Below are 6000 nucleotides of genomic sequence, written 5' to 3'. Positions count from 1 at the left end.
GGCCTGACGGACATATTTCGAGATATTTCTTCTTCTTGTTGTTCTTCTTCTGCACAGCTAAGCTGGAAGTGGCATTTGCAGCTCGCAATAGTGCAGAGTTATCGCAAAGGAAGGGGCCACGGTGTTTCTGTATCTCTATTATGTTGGTGCGACTTCGGAACTTTTAAATATCTTGATATATCTCGAGAACTACGCATCTGATCAAAAAATATCATAGAACATAAAAAGTAGGAAACCTAATTTTCTACAAAAAAGGTCTCTTAAGATTTTGCCGTAGCTCGCTTCGTTTCCGAGATATTTGCAGATTTATCTCAAGGGAAGGGGCCTGACGGACATATTTCGAAATATTTCTTATTCTTGTTGTTCTTCTTCTGCACAGCTAAGCTGGAAGTGGCATTTGCAGCTCGCAATAGTGCAGAGTTATCTCAAAGAAAGGGGCCACGGTGTTTCTGTACCTCTATTATGTTGGTGCAGCTTCGGAGCTTTTAAATATCTTGATATATCTCGAGAACTACGCATCTGATCAAAAAATATCATAGAACATAAAAAGTAGGAAACTTAATTCTCTACAAAAAAGGTCTCTTAACATTTTGCCATAGCTCGCTTCGTTTCCGAGATATTTGCAGATTTATCTCAAGGGAAGGGGCCTGACGGACATATTTCGAGATATTTCTTCTTCTTGTTGTTCTTCTTCTGCACAGCTAAGCTGGAAGTGGCATTTGCAGCTCGCAGTAGTGCAGAGTTATCTCAAAGAAAGGGGCCACGGTGTTTCTGTACCTCTATTATGTTGGTGCAGCTTCGGAGCTTTTAAATATCTTGATATATCTCGAGAACTACGCATCTGATCAAAAAATATCATAGAACGTAAAAAGTAGGAAACTTAATTCTCTACAAAAAAGGTCTCTTAACATTTTGCCATAGCTCGCTTCGTTTCCGAGATATTTGCAGATTTATCTCAACGGAAGGGGCCTGACGGACATATTTCGAGATATTTCTTCTTCTTGTTGTTCTTCTTCTGCACAGCTAAGCTGGAAGTGGCATTTCCAGCTCGCAATCGTGCAGAGTTATCTCAAAGAGAGGGGCCACGGTGTTTCTGTATCTCTATTATGTTGGTGCGGCTTCGGAACTTTTAAATATCTTGATATATCTCGAGAACTACGCCTCTGATCGAAAAATATCATAGAACAAAGAAAGTAGGAAACTTAATTCTCTACAAAAAAGGTCTCTTAACATTTTGCCATAGCTCGCTTCGTTTCCGAGATATTTACAGATTTATCTCAAGGGAAGGGGCCTGACGGACATATTTCGAGATATTTCTTCTTCTTGTTGTTCTCCTTCTGCACAGCTAAGCTGGAAGTGGCATTTGCAGCTCGCAATAGTGCAGAGTTATCGCAAAGAAAGGGGCCACGGTGTTTCTGTATCTCTATTATGTTGGTGCGGCTTCGGAACTTTTAAATATCTTGATATATCTCGAGAACTACGCATCTGATCAAAAAATATCATAGAACATAAAAAGTAGGAAACCTAATTTTCTACAAAAAAGGTCTCTTAACATTTTGCCGTAGCTCGCTTCGTTTCCGAGATATTTACAGATTTATCTCAAGGGAAGGGGCCTGACGGACATATTTCGAAATATTTCTTATTCTTGTTGTTCTTCTTCTGCACAGCTAAGCTGGAAGTGGCATTTACAGCTAGCAATAGTGCCGAGTTATCTCAAAGAAAGGGGCCACGGTGTTTCTGTACCTCTATTATGTTGGTGCAGCTTCGGAGCTTTTAAATATCTTGATATATCTCGAGAACTACGCCTCTGATCGAAAAATATCATAGAACAAAGAAAGTAGGAAACTTAATTCTCTACAAAAAAGGTCTCTTAACATTTTGCCATAGCTCGCTTCGTTTCCGAGATATTTACAGATTTATCTCAAGGGAAGGGGCCTGACGGACATATTTCGAGATATTTCATCTTCTTGTTGTTCTTCTTCTGCACAGCTAAGCTGGAAGTGGCATTTGCAGCTCGCAATAGTGCAGAGTTATCGCAAAGAAAGGGGCCACGGTGTTTCTGTATCTCTATTATGTTGGTGCGGCTTCGGAACTTTTAAATATCTTGATATATCTCGAGAACTACGCATCTGATCAAAAAATATCATAGAACATAAAAAGTAGGAAACTTAATTCTCTACAAAAAAGGTCTCTTAACATTTTGCCATAGCTCGCTTCGTTTCCGAGATATTTGCAGATTTATCTCAAGGGAAGGGGCCTGACGGACATATTTCGAGATATTTCTTCTTCTTGTTGTTCTTCTTCTGCACAGCTAAGCTGGAAGTGGCATTTACAGCTAGCAATAGTGCCGAGTTATCTCAAAGAAAGGGGCCACGGTGTTTCTGTACCTCTATTATGTTGGTGCAGCTTCGGAGCTTTTAAATATCTTGATATATCTCGAGAACTACGCCTCTGATCGAAAAATATCATAGAACAAAGAAAGTAGGAAACTTAATTCTCTACAAAAAAGGTCTCTTAACATTTTGCCATAGCTCGCTTCGTTTCCGAGATATTTACAGATTTATCTCAAGGGAAGGGGCCTGACGGACATATTTCGAGATATTTCATCTTCTTGTTGTTCTTCTTCTGCACAGCTAAGCTGGAAGTGGCATTTGCAGCTCGCAATAGTGCAGAGTTATCGCAAAGAAAGGGGCCACGGTGTTTCTGTATCTCTATTATGTTGGTGCGGCTTCGGAACTTTTAAATATCTTGATATATCTCGAGAACTACGCATCTGATCAAAAAATATCATAGAACATAAAAAGTAGGAAACTTAATTCTCTACAAAAAAGGTCTCTTAACATTTTGCCATAGCTCGCTTCGTTTCCGAGATATTTGCAGATTTATCTCAAGGGAAGGGGCCTGACGGACATATTTCGAGATATTTCTTCTTCTTGTTGTTCTTCTTCTGCACAGCTAAGCTGGAAGTGGCATTTGCAGCGCGCAATAGTGCAGAGTTATCTCAAAGAAAGGGGCCACGGTGTTTCTGTATCTCTATTATGTTGGTGCGGCTTCGGAACTTTTAAATATCTTGATATATCTCGAGAACTACGCATCTGATCAAAAAATATCATAGAACATAAAAAGTAGGAAACTTAATTCTCTACAAAAAAGGTCTCTTAACATTTTCCCATAGCTGGCATCGTTTCCGAGATATTTGCAGATTTAGCTCAAGGGAAGGGGCCTGACGGACATATTCCGAGATATTTCATCTTCTTGTTGTTCCTCTTCTGCACAGCTAAGCTGGAAGTGGCATTTGCAGGTCGCAATAGTGCAGAGTTATCTCAAAGAAAGGGGCCACGGTGTTTCTGTATCTCTATTATGTTGGTGCGGCTTCGGAACTTTTAAATATCTCGATATATCTCGAAAACTACGCTTCTGATCAAAAAATATCAGAGAACTTAAATTGTAGGAAACATAATTCTCTACAAAAAAGGTCTCTTAACATTTTGCCATAGCTCGCTTCGTTTCCGAGATATTTGCAGATTTATCTCAAGGGAAGGGGCCTGACGGACATATTTCGAGATAATTCTTCTTCTTGTTGTTCTTCTTCTGCACAGCTAAGCTGGAAGTGGCATTTGCAGCTCGCAATAGTGCAGAGTTATCTCAAAGAAAGGGGCCACGGTGTTTCTGTATCTCTATTATGTTGGTGCGGCTTCGGAACTTTTAAATATCTTGATATATCTCGAGAACTACGCATCTGATCAAAAAATATCATACAACATGAAAAGTAGGAAACTTAATTCTCTACAAAAAAGGTCTCTTAACATTTTGCCATAGCTCTCTTCGTTTCCGAGATATTTGCAGATTTATCTCGAGGGAAGGGGTCTGACGGACATATTTCGAGATATTTCTTCTTCTTGTTGTTCTTCTTCTGCACAGCTAAGCTGGAAGTGGCATTTGCACCTCGCAATAGTGCAGAGTTATCTCAAAGAAAGGGGCCACGGTGTTTCTGTATCTCTATTATGTTGGTGCGGCTTCGAAACTTTTAAATATCTTGATATATCTCGAGAACTACGCTTCTGATCAAAAAATATCATAGAACATAAATTGTAGGAAACATAATTCTCGACAAAAAAGGTCTCTTAACATTTTGCCATAGCTCGCTTCGTTTCCGAGATATTTGCAGATATATCTCAAGGGAAGGGGCCTGACGGACATATTTCGAGATATTTCTTCTTCTTGTTGTTCTTCTTCTGCACAGCTAAGCTGGAAGTGGCATTTACAGCTCGCAATAGTGCAGAGTTATCTCAAAGAAAGGGGCCACGGTGTTTCTGTATCTCTATTATGTTGGTGCGGCTTCGGAACTTTTAAATATCTTGATATATCTCGAGAACTACGCATCTGATCAAAAAATGTCATAGAACGTAAAAAGTAGGAAACTTAATTCTCTACAAAAAAGGTCTCTTAACATTTTGCCATAGCTCGCTTCGTTTCCGAGATATTTGCAGATTTATCTCAAGGGAAGGGTCCTGACGGACATATTTCGAGATATTTCTTCTTCTTGTTGTTCTTCTTCTGCACAGCTAAGCTGGAAGCGGCATTTGCGGCTCGCACTAGTGCAGAGTTATCTCAAAGAAAGGGGCCACGGTGTTTCTGTATCTCTGTTATGTTGGTGCGGTTTCGGAACTTTTAAGTATCTTGATATATCTCGAGAACTACGCATCTGATCAAAAAATATCATAGAACATAAATTGTAGGAAACATAATTCTCTACAAAAAAGGTCTCTCAACATTTTGCCATAGCTCGCTTCGTTTCCGAGATATTTGCAGATATATCTCAAGGGCAGGGGCCTGACGGACATATTTCGAGATATTTCTTCTTCTTGTTGTTCTTCTTCTGCACAGCTAAGCTGGAGGTGGCATTTACAGCTCGCAATAGTGCAGAGTTATCTCAAAGAAAGGGGCCACGGTGTTTCTGTATCTCTATTATGTTGGTGCGGCTTCGGAACCTTTGAATATCTTGATATATCTCGAGAACTACGCCTCTGATCGAAAAATATCATAGAACATGAAAAGTAGGAAACTTAATTCTCTACAAAAAAGGTCTGTTAGCATTTTGCCATAGCTCGCTTCGTTTCCGAGATATTTGCAGATTTATTTCAAGGGAAGGGGCCTGACGGACATATTTCGAGATATTTCTTCTTGTTGTTCTTCTTCGGCACAGCTAAGCTGGAAGTGGCATTTGCAGCTCGCAATAGTGCAGAGTTATCCCAAAGAAAGGGGCCACGGTGTTTCTGTATCTCTATTATGTTGGTGCGGCTTCGGAACTTTTAAATATCTCGATATATCTCGATAACTACGCTTCTGATCAAAAAATATCATAGAACATAAATTGTAGGAAACATAATTCTCTACAAAAAAGGTCTCTTAACATTTTGCCATAGCTCGCTTCGTTTCCGAGATATTTGCAGATATATCTCAAGGGAAGGGGCCTGACGGACATATTTCGAGATATTTCTTCTTCTTGTTGTTCTTCTTCTGCACAGCTAAGCTGGAAGTGGCATTTACAGCTCGCACTAGTGCAGAGTTATCTCAAAGAAAGGGGCCACGGTGTTTCTGTATCCCTATTATGTTGGTGCGGCTTCGGGACTTTTAAATATCTCGATATATCTCGAAAACTACGCTTCTGATCAAAAAATATCATAGATCATAAATTGTAGGAAACAATTCTCTACAAAAAACGTCTCTTAACATTTTGCCATAGCTCGCTTCGTTTCCGAGATATTTGCAGATTCAGCTCAAAGGAACTGGCCTGACGGACATATTTCGAGATATTTCTTCTTCTTGTTGTTCTTCTTCTGCACAGCTAAACTGGAAGTGGCATTTCCAGCTCGCAATCGTGCAGAGTTATCTCAAAGAAAGGGGCCACGGTGTTTCTGTATCTCTATTATGTTGGTGCGGCTTCGGAACTTTTAAATATCTTGATATATCTCGAGAACTACGCCTCTGATCGAAAAA

Source organism: Osmia lignaria, unplaced genomic scaffold, assembly GCF_051020975.1.
Source record: "Osmia lignaria lignaria isolate PbOS001 unplaced genomic scaffold, iyOsmLign1 scaffold0007, whole genome shotgun sequence".
NCBI lineage: Eukaryota > Metazoa > Arthropoda > Insecta > Hymenoptera > Megachilidae > Osmia > Osmia lignaria.
The sequence above is the reverse complement of the archived record's forward strand: the minus strand, read 5'-3'. Positions refer to the sequence as shown.